Below are 21,269 nucleotides of genomic sequence, written 5' to 3' on the forward strand. Positions count from 1 at the left end.
TGCTGTGTTTTATGTTCGGTGTGTGCTCCAGCGATGCTGCGGCTGTCGGTATTCTGCTGTGTTTTATGTTCGGTGTCGGCTCCAGCGATGCTGCGGCTGTCGGTACTCTGCTGTGTTTTATGTTCGGTGTCGGCTCCAGCGATGCTGCGGCTGTCGGTATTCTGCTGTGTTTTATGTTCGGTGTCGGCTCCAGCGATGCTGCGGCTGTCGGTACTCTGCTATGTTTTATGTTCGGTGTCGGCTCCAGCGATGCTGCGGCTGTCGGTACTCTGCTGTGTTTTATGTTCGGTGTCGGCTCCAGCGATGCTGCGGCTGTCGGTACTCTGCTGTGTTTTATGTTCGGTGTCGGCTCCAGCGATGCTGCGGCTGTCGGTACTCTGCTGTGTTTTATGTTCGGTGTCGGCTCCAGCGATGCTGCGGCTGTCGGTGGCTTCTAGCAGTCATGATCATTGATGAGTTAATTTGTTACTGGTGTTTATCTGGTGTTCACACGGAAAATCTTATGAAGTCGTGGTTACTTTAGAGATACTGAGGAAAAACATATGTTCACCATTTTGCATAGTTCTCTGCGTTACCCAGGAAACACCACGGGAGGTAACCATGCGACGTTTCCTTCATATAAAATGACATTGGGAAGTGAGAGAATTAGATTACGTACGTAAAATTTCGACGCTAATTCTTTTGCGCATAGAATTGAATAATGGAGTTGGGACCCATTCGCTTTTCCTATTTATGACATAATCAATGCTCGTGCCAAATTTCACGTTTCTATGACACCGGAAAGTGAAAAAATTACCTTCCGCACGTAAAATTTCAACGCCAATTCTTTTGCGCTAGAATTGAATAATCGAGTTGGGACCCAATTACTTTTCCTATTTTGGAGATAATCTATGCTCGTGCCAAAATTCATGTTTCTACGATATCGGGAAGTTGGAGAACTTTTGGCGAGTCAGTCAGTGAGTGAGTCAGTGAGTGAGTCAGTCAGTGAGTCAGTGAGTGAGTGAGGGCTTTCAGCTTTATATATATAGATATGATGTCTCTGGAGGTTATATCCGTACTGAAGTGCTATAAGAGGAGTGGCTGATATCATATATATCATGTCTCTGGAGGTTATCTCAGTAATGGAGTGCTGTAAGGGCTCAGTCACACCGGCGTTTTGACGGGCGTTTTTCCGCACGTAAAAAAGATCGCACTAAATAGAACCAATGCTTTTCAATGGCAGCGGTCAGCTGCGAATCTTACATGCGGAAAAATGTCTGCGGTGAAAATTATAGGTCCCAGTTTTTGAAATTGCAGGAAACTGCGGCATCGGTGATTTTTGATTGTGAAACCCCTGGATGCCGTCGCTTCCAGGGGTTTCACCTTGCGCTCAAAGGGGTCGGTGACAGCAGCGCTGACCGCATTAAGAACACTCAGTGAAGTTCACGAACCTCTGACACAATTGTGCACGATGTTCTCCCTTTAAATTCAATGGAGCCGGCGCTACAGCCGGCTCCATTGAAAGCAATGGACTGCCGGCAAGCCCTGCAATAATTTTCGGGGAAGGGCTTCAAATATAAGCTTTAATGCTCGAGTCGAACTTTCCGCGATGCTCGAGGGTTCGTTTCGAGTAACGAACCCCATTGAAGTCAATGGGCGACTCGAGCATTTTTGTATGGGACCGATGCTCCGTATAGGGGATGACTTGTCAAACAGCAGAAAACATCCGAAAGTCCTGGAAACACCACAGAAACGGAAAGGGAAGGGCAGGGGCAGCATGCAGGGCTGCACTGAGGCTCCCAGGTCCCACTATTAAGCCAAAATGGGGGCAAGAGCCTGGCGATCACCCCCCCAACAATTTACTTGGGACAAACCCTCATTAGCAAGGCACACGCGCAGGCACATCTTAGCCAAGCACCACACTAGCTGCAACCAAGGACAATCACTGCCTGTGGATGACACCACTGCCTCTTCTCTTGGGTTACATGCTGGCATTGCTGTCCAACCTCCCCCCCCCCCCCCCCCGCATGACCCTGCGTCCACAGAGCACCTAAAATTTTCCCTGCACAGGGTTCAGCTGGCGTCATGCCACACGCTCACTTCATAGCCACACTACCCAAATGTCTATTATAGGTGCGTAATGGATGAGGAGGAACCGGAAGCACACACTGCAGAGGGTTGGCAGGGCCAGGCAGCGACCCTCTTTGAAAGTGTGGGCGATAGCCCAAAATGCTGTTGAGAATTGATGATAAATTGATGTACGATCATCATTCCAATCCCGTGCCACCTCCGTCATAAAATTGTCAGGAGCCGCAAACCGAAATCCTTCCTTTTGCAAGCCTTACAGAACTTGGAATACCGATGTAAGAAGTGTGTTGGCATCAGTGGAGAGGATGTGGAAGAAATGTAGTTTCATCTTCTATCTTGTTTCTTTCTGGGTAAAGCCAAAGACTTAGCAGCAGCCTCTCGTACAACAACATTATGCATAGCAACATTTGGCATATTTAGACATTCGTGATACGATCCACCTGGTGGGAGCAAAAGTTGGGGTTATGCAAATCAAACTTTACAATATTTATTCATCTTCATTAGTCTTTGTCCTTCTGGTTGTAGTTGGAGCAACATACCTAATTAGGGTTCAGGCAGTCCTTCTAAGTACCCTTGTAGACAGCCTTGCTACCACTAACTGAGGGTATCGTCCCCAGGCACAACTTGGGATACACAGTCCATAACATGTCACTTCTGCCGGCTGTAACAAGTCATGAGAAACCGGCTTTGGGAGATAGTCTTTGGAAAAACAGGAACTATGACCTGGCGTTAATGAATCTCTGACTAGTTCTTCAGGGTACTAAAACCTGAACGTTACTATTAACTTTATTGGGTCTTCTGTTGAGCTTTAAACACTTGAACAATTAACAAACTAATTCCAAAGGTAGAAGTCTCTTATATTTATAGAAGTCGCTTCTGTTTTTTTTAGTAATTCTCATCTTCAAAATGAATTGAAGGCTTTCCGAAGATACTCATTTTTGAGCGTCTGGGAATGTTGATGGCCTTGTTTTCTGAATCTTCCTTCAAACTTTGTACATCTGGAAGCTTATACATTGTTGGTACTGGAGTTTCATTGCCATTGGGTGATTCAGCTGATACTGCTGGGACGTAATCCAATGGGCTTGGTCCAACCAAAGTCAATGCAGGATTTAAGTACCAGGATAGGGGGTTGTTGATGTCAAATTCACCAAGGTTTCTTGTACTTTCTGTTCTCTTTCTTGAGTTTGATGTAGTTTTGTCTTTCTGACGTATCTTCTGATGTAGGGTCCAGTAAACAGAATTTTAGTCTGTTTCGGTGAACCATTTTTAGGATCTTCCATCTTTAGCAATTGGATACAAGTCTTTTTCGGGAAAGGGTATTCCTATTATGGTGTAAGGCATCGCTTCCCATCTGTCGTCTAGCTTTCCTGTCCGATGCTCTTTCTTTAGCCACACTCTTGTTCCTTTTCTAAGTGGTCCAACCTTGGCTTGCAAATTAAATCTTGTTCCTGTCTTTTATGGACTTGCTACATGTGAGTGTCTACTATTACTTGGGCTGTTTTCAGACGTCTTTGCAGATCATGAATCCATTCTGTGGTGGGTATGGGATTTGGATTTTCAGACACTCCTACTCCCATTGACAGATCAGAGTCATCGGGTCCAACCCCCTGCTCAGTGCAGGATCACTAAATCATCCCAGACAGATATTTGTCCAGCCTTTGTTTGAACACTTCCATTGAAGGAGAACTCCCCACCTCCCGTGGTAACCTGTTCCATTCATTGATCACCTTCACTGTCTGAAAGTTTTTTCTAATATCTAATTTGAAAAAAAATTATAATGTCCCTACTCAGACTCAAACCAGGAACTCCAGCATTTCATGACCGCAGTGTTATCTATTGTACCACAAGTCCAGAAGACAGGGTATTCTGAAAAAATAGATAAGACATTCTGGAAAAATGGATCTGCTACAGGTTTAGTATGTGTTTCTCTGTCTTCTGGCTCTGGTGGGAGTGGTATTAAGAGAGATGTGCTTAGCCTCACCTGTAGGTAATTTGTCAGGTCTATTTAGCCTGGCCTGGTACTTAGCTCAAGTCTGTGGCTTTAAGTGAAGCCAGAGCTTGGACCTGGATGACCTGTTTGCCTGAGTCTTCTCAAAGCTAAGTACAACATTTATTATCTTTTCATCGTGTTTGCTGTGGTTTTCTCCCATCCCACTTAGGGGCAGCTAGTGGCCAGGTTCTTCCTTCTCAGGGTGGGTTACCTACGTATAGGCAGGTCCCTTCCCTGGATTAGGTTGTTTAGGGAAGTGTTTTCCTTGTTGCCGTTGTCTGTATTGTTTACCACCCTTTGGTGTGCATTTATGTGAATATTTCAGGTTACAGATGCTGTCTGGACATGACATGAATATGGGACCTTCCGAAGAACACAAATAAGATGAAAGATTGTAGTGGAACAGAAGACAAGAATTTCTGGGGAAATAGATGATGGGGCATTCTGGAAGAAAAGACGACAGACGACAGGATGTTCTGATGAAGCAGAACACAGAATATCCTGGAGCGAGACAACATAGGACCTTCTAGAGGAAAACAACACGGGGCAACTTGGAGAGACAAAACATGAGACCTACTAAGGGATCACCGGGACTCGGGAGATTCTGGAGGAACAGATAGTGAGACCTTTTGATGATTGACAATATAGAGAAGCAGAGAATGAGACATTCTGAAGGAACAGGACACAAGACCTTCTGGAGGAATAGATGATGGGATAAAACATGACGCAATCCAGAGGAACTGAAGGCGGAACATTGTGAAGAAACAGATGATGGTATCTTCTGGAAGAATAGAACACGGGACCTTAGGGTGGAACAGAAGATGGGGCATTCTGGAAGCACCGAAGAAAGAACAATCTGGAGAAAAGACAAAGAGACATTCTGAAGTAGGACAGCATGGGCCCTTCTGGAGGAACATAAATAAGATGATAGATTTAGTGGAACAGAAGACACAACTTTCTGGAAAGAGATTGTGGGACATTCTGGAGAAACAGAAGACGGAACATCTGGGGGAAGACAACACTGAGCCTGCTGGACTTAAAGAACACTCGACATCCGGGAGGAACAGAAGATGGGACCTACTAACTGAACAGACCAAGGAACAGTCTGGAGGAACAGAAGACGGGACCTTCTGGAATAATAGATGATGGTGCCTTCTGGAGGAACAGAAGGTGGGATATTCTGGAGGAATTCTCTCCCACACTTTTGCAGCTTTGATTGGAGTTATTTGCATGTTTTGCAGTATTTATGAGTTTTTCTCCCCGGTATTTTCCAGTGACGTCTGATTAGAGGTTTATGTTTTTCCCAGCACTGAGTGGGTTAATCGCTCCAGTCCATTAACCCTTCCTCCTCCGGGCTGCTTTGCATCGCTTCTATAGCACCACTAATTAGTGTAAAGTAAAATATATCAAAGCAGATACAAGGCGTTGCTATGGAGACGGGCGCCCGGGGACCATCTTTTTGCTTCAATTCCCCTTTACAAATGAGTCCTAATATTCAGCGGGGATCGGGATGTCTCTCTGCGTGGAGTGTGGGACACGATGCAGATTATCACACCGCCGCAGCTTCAGCTCTGCTTCATCCATTGGGTATTTGGGAGGCTTCCCATCCCCATATTACATCTAATGTGACAGATATGGCAGTTCTAGTAAATGTACAAATCGGGGCTGCAGCTCTGGATGTGACTGAAGTATCAGACATGGTATACCAGCCCAATGTTGACTGCAGCTCTGAATGTGATTGGAGTAGAAGGCACACTGTAGCAGCAGAATCATGGCTGCAGCTGTGGGTGTGACTACAGAAAAAAAAAAACATGATGTAACAGCAGCTCTGGAGGTGACAGCAGTAGAAGACATGATATCTTCTACTCCAATCCCACTCAGAGCTGTAATTCTGCTAATACATCCTGTCTTGTGAATGCAGCTCTGGAGGAGACTGGAAAAGAAGACCTGATGTTGCAACATCATTTTTATTGCAGCTCTGAATGTGATTGCAGTAGAAGGACAGTATAGCAGCAGAGTCATGATTACAGCTGTGGGTGTGACTAGAGAATAAGACAGGATGTAACAGCAGAAATGTGACGGCAGCTCTAGAGGTGACAACAGTAGGAGACACGATATCATCTACTCTAATCACATCCAGAGCTGTAGTCATAGTGTAGCAGTGTTACAGAAGAATTGTGACTGCAGCTCTGGATGTGATTAGAGTAGAAGGCACAATGTAGCAGCAGAATCCTAATTCTAGCTGTGGGTGTGACTGGAGGATGATACCTGATGTAACAGAAGAATTGTGACTGCAGCTCTGGAGGTGAGCAGAATACCAGCAGGATCTATGAATGCCATCAGGGTTCATAGAAATGACTGTTAGCGGGCACAGCGGGGGGTAATGCTTAGTAGGGAAGTTAACCTCTTCAGTGCTGCAATGTGGCTGGGGGTGCAGTGAGAAGGCCCGCTCCACGGTTCCGGCAGCAGGACCGGACCTACAAAAGGCCTTATTCACACCAGCGTTTTTACGCGTCTAATTTAGCTGCGATAATGAATTGCGTCGGCGTGAAGCGCTGGATTGTATTCATTCAGATGGCCGATTAATAATGTCCGGCTGGCGAAGATAGCGGCGGACGCAGCGGGAATAGAGACGTCTAGCCCATCTTTTGGCTGCGATCAGCCGGCACTCCCGTAGGCTTCTATGGCTGCCGACGGGGGGGGGGGGGGGGGGGGGGGGGGGGGGGGTTAGCAGCCGCTCAGCTCCCCACTGGGCTGTGTGAACGGGCGAGGAAACGTGAGATTGAGCCACAATTGGTCGCAGCTTTTTCTCGTTCATTTGTTTTTTTTGTTTTTGGCTTCGTTGCATCCGGCCGAAAATCGCGGCACTCGTGTGAAAGCTGCCTAAAAGGGATCAAAAAGCCGTATGTCCACAAAAATAGTACCAATAAGGAACTCCAGCTCGTCACACAAAAACATCCGGCCCTCACGGAGCTCCGCCCACAGAGCCATGCAAGAGTTCTGCCACTTTGGACGCAGCGATGCAAAAATGTTGTTTATGCGGCGGGATGAACACTGAAAGCAGCGACAGGTAGGAGGGTTTTTTTCTCCCGGCCCTCAAAAAAAATAATGAAAGTTCTACAACACATTTTATGAGCCCAAATCAGGCCAATAAAGACCAGCGCCGCCCCGAAAACCATCGCTCAGCGTTGGAAGTAAAATGGCCGCGGCCTTTGAAAATTGGAAATGAAAATCCCCCCAAAATCGCTGCGTCCTTTTGGCCAGAACAATCCGGGTCACTGAGGGGCCACGGCGGAGCGGTGCTTTCATGCTGCGCCCCCAGAGGCCGGGTAGCCGCCATGTCTGCCGTGTGGTGATTTAGTGTCGGCTCACATGAACGTGTGTGGAAAATGCTGCGTGTATAATATCCGTGTTAGCGATGTGTGAGCCGGCGGCCATGCTGTACATAACAGCATATCTTACATACGCAGTCAGTATCTCACGCGTCGTCATTATCTGACGCTCCCTGTCAGTATCTCACACACAGGCAGCGTCCAAGGAGCGGGCCCACAGCCCAGGAGATAGCGGGTAAATTGTGGCCTTGTCACGGGGCTCTACCATCTCCTCCCTGGGGGGAGCTCAGGACCCGTCCACGTTACTGCTGGGGGAGTTTCACGGGGTAAGCCACTACGCGGTTTACCACAATGTCCTTTTGTCACTCGTGACGCCATCGTTCCTTCTTCTGCAGTGAATCCAGAAGGTTGATATAAGCGGGCCACACACGGGGAAACGTTTAAAGGAAAGCCGGAAGTGGTTGGAGAAACTACTTACAGTCCGACAGTAGTATACACTCACCAGCAGGACAGCCGTGCAGACAGTATAGTGGTGTGACCGGGAGGATTCACAGGATGGCAGATAGGTCCACAGTCCCAGTTATCTGTGGGGTTCTGTTCCCAGCCGCTCTCCTTCTCTCTCCAGCTCTCTACCGATCGGCACTCACATTTGGAAGACAGGCACTCAGTGCTGCGTTGCGTCTCCTTCTACTCTCTCAGTTCTCCATCTTCGCTCCGAGGAGGCCTGGGTGATTTGTTCCCAGGGCAGACATTACACCATCGCTCAGCCTCTTCCATCCTGAGGATCCTCGTAGGACGAGGCACGCTCTCTCCTACTCGCCAAAAGGCGCTCTCTCTCCCTCTGGAGACTCTTTCAGAATCCAAGCCCGTCTCTCTCTAAATGCAAAAAGACCCTCCCTTGCATACACACACACACATATATATATATATATAACATGGGCATGTGACACACAACAAGATACATTGCCCAGACATTAACCCATTCAGTGCTGCAGCTAGGCAATACACATCCAATACACATACACAGAAGACACTGACCACACAAATACACAGGACAAGCACATTCAGACTTATGGGGGCCCGATAACTGTGGGCCACTACACACATATCTCATGACCGCCGTCAGTGTCTCATGGATGCTTTGTAAGGCGAATAGCCTTTTAAATCAGGCCGGGGGTGATACCCCCACCCGTGTGAACGAGCCGAACACATCCAGCAAGTAATCCCTACACCCGTCAGGGCCTGCGGTGGAAATGCTGCTGCTATGCAGGGATTGCCTGAACACAGGGCCTCTCCCTTATGGGGCAGTTGTAATTTGCCCCCGTTTGCTGCGGCCTGGAACTCTTCCCTTCAGTATTTGGGCCGGCCCGCTGCGGCTCACACTCCTTTGCTGCGTATATACATTGTGCACGTCCGTTCGTGTGCGGCCGCTCTAATGGCTCCCTCCAGTAGTCCCAGTGCAGCCTCTTGTGCGGTGTGGGTCGGGTATCGCCCGCATTGAATAGATGAACTTGTTTGTAGACATCTTTGCACATGGCGAAGCCAAGCCGCTGATTCCAATGGGGTCGCCCTCATGAGCAGGAATCGCGTGCGAGAAAAGATAGAACCTTCCCTATATTTCTCTGTGTTATGCAGAAAAAAAACCATACAAGTCTACGGCAGGGGGGGAGGGGGGCTGCAGAACAGAAGACCACCGGCACTTAGTAGGCTGTAATAGCCATTCTCTTCCACAGGAAGGGAAGGACTCGCATGCCGCAGCCTGATTACTGCCCTCTCCAAACCTCGTTCATGCGCTCCATTGCGGCGAGCGTCTTTGTACATATCTTCATCTGTTGAAGCCCTTTACTGTAGATTCTCCGCTCCGGGTATCGCCCACGTGGGAGGTGCCACACCGGGATTTGAGAAGGCTGTGCAGCCTAATTAGTGTTATTGATTTGAACTGCGCAATGTCGCAGAGTTGGGTGGTGTGCGGTGGTGTGGGGTTGGGTGGAGTGCAGAGATGTGGGGTTGGGTGGAGTGCAGAGATGTGGGGTTGGGTGGAGTGCGGTGGTGTGGGGTTGGGTGGAGTGCGGAGATGTGGGGTTGGGTGGAGTGCGGTGGGGTTGGGTGGAGTGCAGAGATGTGGGGTTGGGTGGAGTGCGGTGGTGTGGGGTTGGGTGGAGTGCGGAGATGTGGGGTTGAGTGGAGTGCAGAGATGTGGGGTTGGGTGGAGTGCAGAGATGTGGGGTTGGGTGGAGTGCAGAGATGTGGGGTTGGGTGGAGTGCAGAGATGTGGGGTTGGGTGGAGTGCGGTGGTGTGGGGTTGGGTGGAGTGCGGTGCGGTGGGGTTGGGTGGAGTGCGGTGCGGTGGGGTTGGGTGGAGTGCAGAGATGTGGGGTTGGGTGGAGTGCGGTGGTGTGGGGTTGGGTGGAGTGCGGTGCGGTGGGGTTGGGTGGAGTGCGGTGCGGTGGGGTTGGGTGGAGTGCAGAGATGTGGGGTTGGGTGGAGTGCGGTGGTGTGGGGTTGGGTGGAGTGCGGTGGTGTGGGGTTGGGTGGAGTGCGGAGATGTGGGGTTGGGTGGAGTGCGGAGATGTGGGGTTGGGTGGAGTGCGGAGATGTGGGGTTGGGTGGAGTGCGGAGATGTGGGGTTGGGTGGAGTGCGGAGATGTGGGGTTGGGTGGAGTGCGGAGATGTGGGGTTGGGTGGAGTGCGGAGATGTGGGGTTGGGTGGAGTGCGGAGATGTGGGGTTGGGTGGAGTGCGGAGATGTGGGGTTGGGTGGAGTGCAGAGATGTGGGGTTGGGTGGAGTGCAGAGATGTGGGGTTGGGTGGAGTGCAGAGATGTGGGGTTGGGTGGAGTGCAGAGATGTGGGGTTGGGTGGAGTGCAGAGATGTGGGGTTGGGTGGAGTGCAGAGATGTGGGGTTGGGTGGAGTGCAGAGATGTGGGGTTGGGTGGAGTGCAGAGATGTGGGGTTGGGTGGAGTGCAGAGATGTGGGGTTGGGTGGAGTGCAGAGATGTGGGGTTGGGTGGAGTGCAGAGATGTGGGGTTGGGTGGAGTGCGGTGGTGTGGGGTTGGGTGGAGTGCGGTGGTGTGGGGTTGGGTGGAGTGCGGTGGTGTGGGGTTGGGTGGAGTGCGGTGGTGTGGGGTTGGGTGGAGTGCGGTGGTGTGGGGTTGGGTGGAGTGCGGTGGTGTGGGGTTGGGTGGAGTGCGGTGGTGTGGGGTTGGGTGGAGTGCGGTGCGGTGGGGTTGGGTGGAGTGCGGTGGGGTTGGGTGGAGTGCGGTGGTGTGGGGTTGGGTGGAGTGCGGTGGGGTTGGGTGGAGTGCGGTGGTGTGGGGTTGGGTGGAGTGCGGTGGTGTGGGGTTGGGTGGAGTGCGGTGCAGTGGAGTGGAGTTGGGTGGAGTGCGTTGTGGGGTTTTGTGAAGTGCAGTGGTGTGGGGTTGTGTAGAGTGCGGTGTGGGGTTGGGTGGAGTGCAGTGCTGTGGGGTTGCGTTGAGTGTGGTGCGGTGGTGTGGGGTTGGGTGGAGTTGGGTGTGGTGGTGTGGAGTTGGGTGGAGTGCGGTGCGGCGTTTATTTGCACGGCGGTGCGGTGGTGTGGGGTTGGGTGGAGTGCGGTGCGGCGTTTATTTGCACGGCGGTGCGGTGGTGTGGGGTTGGGTGGAGTGAGGTGGTGTGCGGTTGGGTGGAGTGCGGTGCAGTGGTGTGGGGTTGGGTGGAGTGGTGTGGGGTTTATTTGGAGAGCGTTGCAGTGGTGTGGGGTTGGGTGGAGTGCGGTGCGGTGGTGTGGGGTTGGGTGGAGTGCAGTGTGCGTTTGGGTGGAGGATGGTGCAGTGATGTGGGGTTTATTTGGAGAGTGCAGCGGTGGTGTTGGGTGGAGTGCGGTGCGGTGGTGAGGGGTTGCGAGGAGTGCATTGCGGCGTTTATTTGGAGGGCAGTGCGGTGGTGTGGGGTTGGGTGGAGTTAGGTGCGTTGGTGTTGGCTTGGGTGGAGTTAGGTGCGGTGGTGTTGGGTTGGGTGGAGTGCAGTGTGGTGGTGTGGAGTTGCGAGGAGTACATTGCGGCGTTTATTTTGGAGGACGGTGCGGTGGTGTGGGGTTGGGTGGAGTTAGGTGCGTTGGTGTTGGGTTGGGTGGAGTGCAGTGCTGTGGGGTTGGGTGGAGTGGTGTGGGGTTTATTTGAAGAGCGGTGCAGTGGTGTGGGGTTGGGTGGAGTGCGGTGCGGCGGTGCGGTGGTGTGGGGTTGGGTGGAGTGCGGTGCAGTGGTGTGGGGTTGGGTGGAGTGCGGTGCAGTGGTGTGGGGTGGAGTGCGGTGCAGTGGTGTGGGGTTGGGTGGAGTGCGGTGCAGTGGTGTGGGGTTGGGTGAAGTGCGGTGCAGTGGTGTGGGGTTGGGTGGAGTGGTGTGGGGTTTATTTGGAGAGCGGTGCAGTGGTGTGGGGTTGGGTGGGGTGCGGTGCAGTGGTGTGCGTTTGGGTGGAGGGCGGTGCAGTGATGTGGGGTTTATTTGGAGAGCGGTGCGGTGGTGTTGGGTTGGGTGGAGTGCATTGAGGCGTTTATTTGGAGGGCGGTGCAGTGGTGTGGGGTTGGGTGGAGTTAGGTGCGGTGGTGTTGGGTTGGGTGGAGTGCGGTGGTGTTGGGTTGGGTGGAGTGCAGTGGTGTGGGGTTGGGTGGAGTGCAGTGCGGTGGTGTGGGGTTGCGAGGAGTGCATTGAGGCGTTTATTTGGAGGGCGGTGCAGTGGTGTGGGGTTGGGTGGAGTTAGGTGCGGTGGTGTTGGGTTGGGTGGAGTGCAGTGGTGTGGGGTTGCGTGGAGTGCAGTGTGGTGGTGTGGGGTTGAGTAGAGTGCAGTGGTGTGGTGTTGGGTGGAGTCTGATGGGGTGGTGTGGGGTTGGGTGGAGTGCCGTGGTATGGGGTTTGGCGGAGTGCGGTGCGGTGGTGTGGGGTTGGGTGGAGTGTGGGGTTGAGTGGAATTTGGTGCAGTGCGGTAGTGCAGGGTGGAATGTGGTGCGGTGGGGTTGGGTGGAGTGCGGTGTGCCAGTGCAGTGGTGTGTGGTTGGTTTGAGGGCGGTTTGGCGGTGCTATAACGTAGAGTTGAGTGGAGGGCGGTGTGGCGGCGCAGTGGTGTGGGGTTGGGTGAGCATTGTGCACCCCTTAAGATGGTGGCTTAGGTGCACAAATGCGCACAAAAATAGAGCATGTCGCAAAAGCAATAGTCTGCAGGAACCCACTGAAAACAATGGTGGGGTTGGGTGGAACACGGTGCGGTGGTGTGGGGTTGGGTGAAGTGCGGTGCCGTGGTGTGGGGTTGGGTGGATTACGGTGGTCCTGTGTTGGGTGAAATGCGGTGCAGTGGTGTGAGGTTGGGTGAATTGCGTTGGTCCTGTGTTGGGTGGAGTGCAGTGCAGTGGAATGTGGTTGGGTGGAGTGCGGTGTAGCGATGTGGGGTTGGGTGGAGTGCGGTGGTGTGGGGGTTGGGTGAAGTGCAGTGCGGTGGTGTGGGGTTGGGTGGAGTACGGTGCATTGGTGTGGGGTTGGGTGGAGTGCGGTGCAGTGGTGTGGGGTTGGGTGGAGTGGGGTGGTGTGAGGTTGGGCGCAGTGCGGTGGTGTGAGGTTGGGCGAAGTGCGGTGGTGTGGGGTTGGGCGCAGTGCGGTGGTGTGGGGTTGGGCGCAGTGCGGTGGTGTGGGGTTGGGCGCAGTGCGGTGGTGTGGGGTTGGGCGGAATGCTGTGCGGTGGTGTGGGGTTGGGCGGAGTGCAGTGGTGTGCGGTTGGGTGGAGTGCCATGCGGTGGTGTGAGGTTGCGTAGAGTGCAGTACAGTGGTGTGGGGTTGGGCGGAGTAAGGTGCAGTGGTGTGTGTTTGGGTGGAGTGCGGTGCAGCGGTGTGTAGTTGGGGGAGTGCGATATAGAGGTGTGTGGTTGGGTGGAGTGCGGTGCAGTGGTGTGGTGTTGGGTGGAGTGCAGTGGTGTGGGGTTGGGCGGAATGTGGTGGTGTGGGGTTGGGCGGAGTGCGGTGGTGTGGGGTTGGGCGGAGTGCGGTGGTGTGGGGTTGGGCGGAATGCTGTGCGGTGGTGTGGGGTTGGGCGGAGTTAGGTGCAGTGGTGTGTGGTTGGGTGGAGTGCGATGTAGAGGTGTGTGGTTGGGTGGAGTGCGGTGCAGTGGTGTGTAGTTGGGAGGAGTGCGGTGGTGCGGTGATGGGTGGAGTGTGGTGGTGTGGGATTGGGTGGAATTCGGTGCGGTGCGGTAGTGTAGGGTGGAATGTGGTGCGGTGGTGTGGGGTTGAGTTGAGGGCGGTGTGGCGGTGCTATAGTGTGGGGTTGAGTGGAGGGCGATGTGGCGGCGCCGTGGTGTGGGGTTGGGTGAGCATTGTGCACCGCTTTAGACTCCTATGGGGGCTTAGGTGCACAAATGCGCACAAAAATAGAGCATGTTGCAAAAGCAATAGTCTGCAGGAACCTGCTGAAAGCAATGGTGGGGTTGGGTGGAGCACGGTGTGGTGGTGTGGGGTTGGGTGGAGTGCGGTGGTGTGGGGTTGGGTGAAGTGAAGTGAAGTGCGGTGGTGTGGGGTTGGGTGGAGTGCAGTGCGGTGGTGTGGGGTTGGGTGGAGTGCAGTGCGGTGGTGTGGGGTTGGGTGGAGTGCGGTGCGGTGGTTTGGGGTTGGGTGGAGTGCGGTGCAGTGGTGTGGGGTTGGGTGGAGTGCGGTAGTGTGGGGTTGGGTGGAGTACGGTGCGGTGGTGTGGGGTTAGGTGGAGTGCGGTGGGGTTGGGTGGAGTGAGATTGTGCAGTGGTGTGGGGTTGGGTGGAGTGCGGTGTGGCGGTGCGGTGGTGTGGGGTTGGGTGGAGTGCGGTGCGGTGGTGTGGGGTTGGGTGGAGTGCTGTGCAGTGGTGTGTAGTTGGGAGGAGTGCGATGTAGAGGTGTGGTTGGGTGAAATGCGGTGCGGCGGTGTGGGGTTGGGTGGAGTGCGGTGCGGTGGTGTGGGGTTGGGTGGAGTGCGGTGGTGTGGGGTTGGGTGAAGTGAAGTGCGGTGCGGTGGTGTGGGGTTGGGTGGAGTGCGGTGCGGTGGTGTGGGGTTGGGTGAAGTGAAGTGCGGTGCGGTGGTGTGGGGTTGGGTGGAGTGCGGTGCGGTGGTCTGGGGTTGGGTGGAGTGCGGTGCGGTAGTGTGGGGTTGGGTGGAGTGCGGTGCGGTAGTGTGGGGTTGGGTGGAGTGCGGTGTGGCGGTGCGGTAGTGTGGGGTTGGGTGGAGTGCGGTGGGGTTGGGTAGAGTGAGATTATGCAGTGGTGTGGGGTTGGGTGGAGTGCGGTGTGGCGGTGCGGTGGTGTGGGCTTGGGTGGAGTGCGGTGGTGTGGGGTTGGGTGGAGTGCGGTGTGGCGGTGCGGTGGTGTGGGGTTGGGTGGAGTGCGGTGCTGTAGTGTGAGGTTGGGTGGAGTGCGGTGGGGTTGGTTGGAGTGAGATTGTGCAGTGGTGTGGGGTTGGGTGGAGTGCGGTGTGGCGGTGCGGTGGTGTGGGGTTGGGTGGAGTGCGGTGCTGTAGTGTGGGGTTGGGTGGAGTGCGGTGGGGTTGGGTGGAGTGAGATTGTGCAGTGGTGTGGGGTTGGGTGGAGTGAGGTGTGGCGGTGCGGTGGTTTGGGGTTGGGTGGACTGCGGTGCGGTGGTGTGGGGTTGGGTGGAGTGCGGCGCGGTGGTGTGGGGTTGGGTGGAGTGCTGTGCAGTGGTGTGGGGTTGGGTGGAGTGCGGTGGTGTGGGCTTGGGTGAAGTGAAGTGCAGTGCGGTGGTGTGGGGTTGGGTGGAGTGCGGTGGGGTTGGGTGGAGTGAGATTATGCAGTGGTGTGGGGTTGGGTGGAGTGCGGTGTAGAGGTGTGTGGTTGGGTGAAATGCGGTGCGGTGGTGTGGGGTTGGGTGGAGTGCGGTGCGGTGGTGTGGGGTTGGGTGGAGTGCGGTGGTGTGGGCTTGGGTGAAGTGAAGTGCAGTGCGGTGGTGTGGGGTTGGGTGGAGTGCGGTGGGGTTGGGTGGAGTGAGATTATGCAGTGGTGTGGGGTTGGGTGGAGTGCGGTGTGGCGGTGCGGTGGTGTGGGGTTGGGTGGAGTGCGGTGTGGCGGTGCGGTGGTGTGGGGTTGAGTGGAGTGCGGTGCGGTGGTGTGGGGTTGGGTGGAGTGCGGTGTGGTAGTGTGGGGTTGGGTGGAGTGCGGTGGGGTTGGGTGGAGTGAGAATATGCAGTGGTGTGGGGTTGGGTGGAGTGCGGTGTGGCGGTGCGGTGGTGTGGGGTTGGGTGGAGTGCGGTGTGGCGGTGCGGTGGTGTGGGGTTGAGTGGAGTGCGGTGCGGTGGTGTGGGGTTGGGTGGAGTGCGGTGCGGTGGTGTGGGGTTGGGTGGAGTGCGGTGCGGTAGTGTGGGGTTGGGTGGAGTGCGGTGGGGTTGGGTGGAGTGAGATTATGCAGTGGTGTGGGGTTGGGTGGAGTGCGGTGTGGCGGTGCGGTCGTGTGGGGTTGGGTGGAGTGCGGTGTAGCGGTGCGGGGGTGTGGAGTTGGGTGGAGTGCGGTGCGGTGGTGTGGGGTTGGGTGGAGTGCGGTGCTGTAGTGTGGGGTTGGGTGGAGTGCGGTGCGGTAGTGTGGGGTTGGGTGGAGTGCGGTGGGGTTGGTTGGAGTGAGATTGTGCAGTGCTGTGGGGTTGGGTGGAGTGCGGTGTGGCGGTGCGGTGGTGTGGGGTTGGGTGGATTGCGGTGCTGTAGTGTGGGGTTGTGGAGTTGGGTGGAGTGCGGTGCGGTGGTGTGGGGTTGGGTGCAGTGCGGTGCTGTAGTGTGGGGTTGGGTGGAGTGCGGTGGGGTTGGGTGGAGTGAGATTGTGCAGTGGTGTGGGGTTGGGTGGAGTGCGGTGCTGTAGTGTGGGGTTGGGTGGAGTGAGATTGTGCAGTGGTGTGGGGTTGGGTGGAGTGCGGTGTGGCGGTGCGGTGGTGTGGGGTTGGGTGGAGTGCGGTGGGGTTGGGTGGAGTGAGATTGTGCAGTGGAGTGGGGTTGGGTGGAGTGCGGTGTGGCGGTGCGGTGGTGTGGGGTTGGGTGGAGTGCGGTGTGGCGGTGCGGTGGTGTGGGGTTGGGTGGAGTGCGGTGTGGCGGTGCGGTGGTGTGGGGTTGGGTGGAGTGCGGTGTGGCGGTGCGGTGGTGTGGGGTTGGGTGGAGTGCGGTGTGGCGGTGCGGTGGTGTGTGGTTGGGTGGGCATTGCACACTCCTTTAGACTTCTATGGTGGTTTAGGTGCACAAATACGCACAAAAATAGCACATGTCGCTTACGCAATAGTCAGCAGGAACCGGCTGAAAACAACGGCTCTATTGTCCTCATGCGCAGATGTGCTGTCGTGTGAATGAGCCCCAACGCTCGTGCATGAGCACATAGCAATTCTGCAATGACATGCGTAATCACTGCGTGCAGCAATCGCCGTAGACTGTGGTGGCGCGAGAATCCCGATTCTGGAATCCGGACCATTGAAATGAGTGGTCTTGTTTGGTCACGCTCTGCGCCCGTGATTTCACACCTGATAGCGGGACTATTACACGTCCGCCTGTCTACGCCCGAGTGTGGGGTGGGGCGTGTTAGGGTGCGCAGTGGTTACATGCGGTAAAAGTGGGACGCAATCTCATTGAATGTTTTTTTAAACGCACCCATAAAATTGAATAGGCGCTTTTCGTTCTGGAATTCCAACCCAATCGGAGGCGCTGCGGCTGTTTTTTTACTTTGACTTTTCATCCAAGTAAAAATGTCGCATGCGAATAAAACCGCCTAAAATAATCGCCGTTATTTCTGACCGATTTTCATGGACAGAAAATTGGATGGAAAAATAGTTTGTGTGAAACCCCCTCCGGCCTACGGGGGGCAGCGGGAGGCGATCCTGGGCAGCGCCAGCCCTCCGCAGGTCAAGGTGGCAGCTTGGGAATGGCAGCGTCTTAGTCGTTGCGAGGACGCTGGGCAGCGCCAGGGCAGCCATACAGCAGGCCGGCGCATCAGCCTGACCTTCTGGAAGACGACTCCAGTGCACAAACTGCAGCAACCAGAGAGTTAAAGAACGTCTCAGGCTGATGCCGGATTACAGGATTGTTCTGGACTGAAGGAAGGCAGATTTCGGTAGAGGTGCCGGTGATTCTGCGGAGATGAGGGCTCGTGGGCGCCGCGGTGCATAATTACTCCTGTCACCCCACAATAGTGGCAGCTGATGACTGTCAGGGAGGATGGAAATTACACGGCTGCTGACAGCTCATCATCCCTCGCTGATTAGTACCTGCCGAGAGCCACGTGGAGCGCCAGGGGGGTAACGGGGGGAGGCATCTCTTCTGGAGGACTCAGCTCTGCTACATGTCCCGCAGTCTGACTAAGTCCTGTGATTGGCATTGTGCAGTGCTGGTTGGGGCACCATATGTTCCATTATTATGGTGGCACTGTGTCTAACTGGGGTAATGCAGGTTGGCATGGGTGCTCAGTGCCTTCACGCTGCAGTTGGCATTCATATACGGTTCTGTGTCTGGCTGGGCAGCTGTAGTTGGCACTGTCATGCAGCATTGTGCCTGGCACACTGTAATTGGATTTACTATGGAGTAGGCAAGGGTGCTGTAGTTGGCATTTTATGGGGGCACTACATGTGGCAGGAGTGCTGTCGTTGACATTGCCCGGGTGGTGCTGTACATGACTGGGGCACTGTAGCTGGCATTATCGTGTACCTGGAGTGCTGCAATTGATATTGTACCTTGCCCGGGTATTGTAATTGGCATATGGTGGCACTGCCTGCCCTCCACTAAACACACCACATCCATGCAGTTATCTGCCCCCCCAGCACCTCCAGCATGGCATTGTGGGAGACGATGGTGCAGTATAAGGATACTGGTGCAATATGTCTCCACCGGAAGTATGGGTGAAGACCTGGGTTGGCCGGGCAGGTCATTCCCACATCTGCAGATTGGCTGATGACCTGCACACAGGTCCCCAGAGACACATGTACCGGCTCTCTCTGCTGACAGCTCACATGTCGTGGACCAGTACATGCTATCCTAGCCCCCTCCATAATGTCATACATGCCATGTCTTGTGTTGGTGCGCTGTGCAAAACTGTCTTGTCATTCTATTATGTGTATTGCACAGCTGCAGCAAGTGAGGAGTTAAGTGTTTGCAGGAGCGGGGAGATGCTTGTAATGTATCAATTTGTCTCATCATATGGTGTGAGTGAGAGTATAAATATGAGTGTGTGAGAGCGGGAAAGGGGCGATTCTTCAAGGTCGACTCTCTGGTCTATTCTTCTGGGTTCCTAAGAGTGCCAGCCACATGGGGATACCTTCAACTCCCATGTGGTGAAGAATGGAGGAGGAAGAGCGGTTCCTGATCTTATGTGTGCTTGTGACTGTGGAGGAGTGAGAGTCAAGGCCAAGTGTCTTTTGCAGAGGTACTCCCCTAAGGCTTTTCCTACACAGCCTTCCTATGCCTGGGATCACCGTGTAGAGGTACTATCCTATTGTTGTCTACCTGCGCGTCAATTTTTTGTAAATTGGGCCTTCCACCCAGTGTTTATTGCAAGTAAAGTTTTGTCAGGCCCTGACTGTTCCCAGGGACCTGAGGTACATTATACAAGTCTGCGGATCCATTATGTACCGCCGTGGGTCTTTTCAGTGGATAATGGAATGGTGGCGTCACCCGTGACAACCCCTTTTCCTCTTCCCCAGTTTATTGGGCATCCCTCTCCTAGGGGTGTGTGGAAGAGTCTCAGCGCTGCTCTGGCCGAGGCTACGTGCACCCCCCTGGGAGGGAGCGTGGTAAGTGCTGCCGTGACAAGCGTCTACCTTGGCCTCCCAGCTCCTCGCTGTACACCATGTCCGGGGTCACCCAACGGGACACTGCACACACATCTCTTCGCCTTCCACCTCCAAATACTCCTGGTCCTACTACTACTGCCATCTCCGCTCCTGGCCCTGTTGTCACTTTCCCCGCTGGACTCCCATCTCACCTCCTGGTCCCCCGCTGTCACTCTTCTATCCCCCACTCCTATCTCCTCCTGGCCAGCCGGCAAGTAACTGGCTGGCCAGGAGGAAAAGCACCGGCTGTGGCACACTGCTGCCCGGCCGGCAAGAGCAGCATGCAGGAGCTGAGGGTCCGGGGTTGAAGACGGCACAGCTGCACAAAGCAGGGGCCTGTCACCCGGTGCAAGTAACAGTAGGCATGGGACACAGCATAGACCAGAAGACAATTGGCAGCTACGGGCAAGACTTGGGCGTTACCTCCAGCTCTGCCTGGTCAGCCCCTAGCTTCCGGTGATGACATATGACACCAGTACCGGGCCAGTATGTGGGCCCTTTATTCTCTAGCAGCTACTAATAGAGGGCCCCCTTATGTTTGCCTCCATCAGCTCCATCACTAACAGGAGGATCCAATACATTGAGGGCCAGCCACCCCGGGGCCCGCCGCCCCTCCTCTCCTCTCCTCCGCCACCCCTTCGTTCTTCTATCCCGCCGCCCCTCCACTCTTTTCTCCCGCAGCTCCTCTGCTCTTGGTTGCTTTTCCCCTCATCTACTGAGAGTATCCGAAGTTTCTGTAGAGAGGTGTCAGTCATGGCGCATTCTCTCCTCCAGAGATATGCAGCACGCTAACACTAAAGGGGTCATGGCTGAAGGGCACTGCGAGTGAGAGCGTCATCATAGCAGCAGCCACTAGTGGGAGCTTACTGCAAAAAAATTATATACAGACACCCACTAGGAGAAACTCACTACATACAGATATATACAGCCACCACTAGGGGGAGCTCGCTGTATACAGATATATTAAGCCACCACAAGGAGGAGCTCACTACATACAGATCTATACAGCCACCACTAGGGGGAGCTCACTACATATAGATATATACAGCCACCACTATGGGGAGCTCACTACATACAGATATATACAGCCACCACTAGGGGGAGCTCACTACATACAGATGTATACAGCCACCCCTAGGAGGAGCTCACTACATACAGATATATACAGCCACCACTAGAGGGAGCTCACTACATACAGATCTATACAGCCACCACTAGGGGAGCTCACTGCATATAGATATATACAGCCACCACTATGGGGAGCTTACTGCATACAGATATATATAGCCACCACTAGGAGGAGCTCGCTGTATACAGATATGTTAAGCCACCACTAGGGGCAGCTCGCTGTATACAGATATATACAGCCACCACTAGGGGGAGCTCACTGTATAGAGATACGGTATATACAGCCATCATCAGAGGCAGCTTGCTGTATACAGAAATATACAGCAACTACTAGGTGAAACTCACTATAGTCAGATATATGCAGTCACCGCTAGTGGGAGCTTACTGTATACAGATATATACAGCCACCACTAGGAGGAGATCACTACATACAGATATATACAGTCACCACTAGGGAGAGCTCACTGCATACAGATATATATGGCCAGAACTAGTGGGAGCTCACCACATGCAGATATATACAGGCACCGCTAGGGAGAGCTCACTACATTGAGATATATACAGCCAACACTACGGGAAGCTCACTACAAAAAATATATATACAGCCACCACTAGGGTCAGCTCACTACAAACAAGTATGTACAGTTATGACTAGTGGAAGCTCACTACATACAGATATATACAGCCACCACTAGGGTGAGCTCGCTACATACATATATCTATACAGCCACCACCAGGGGGAGCTCACGGCATACATATATATATAAAGCCACCACTAGGGGGAGCTCGCTACATACAGATATATACAGCCACCACTAGGGGGAGCTCACTACATACAGATATATACAGCCACCACTAGGGGGAGCTCACTACATACAGATATATACAGTCACCACTAGGAGGAGCTCACTACATACAGATATATACAGTCACCACTAGGAGGAGCTCACGGCATACAGATATAT

The sequence above is a fragment of the Eleutherodactylus coqui genome, chromosome 1 (assembly GCF_035609145.1).
Source record: "Eleutherodactylus coqui strain aEleCoq1 chromosome 1, aEleCoq1.hap1, whole genome shotgun sequence".
NCBI classification, from domain to species: domain Eukaryota; kingdom Metazoa; phylum Chordata; class Amphibia; order Anura; family Eleutherodactylidae; genus Eleutherodactylus; species Eleutherodactylus coqui.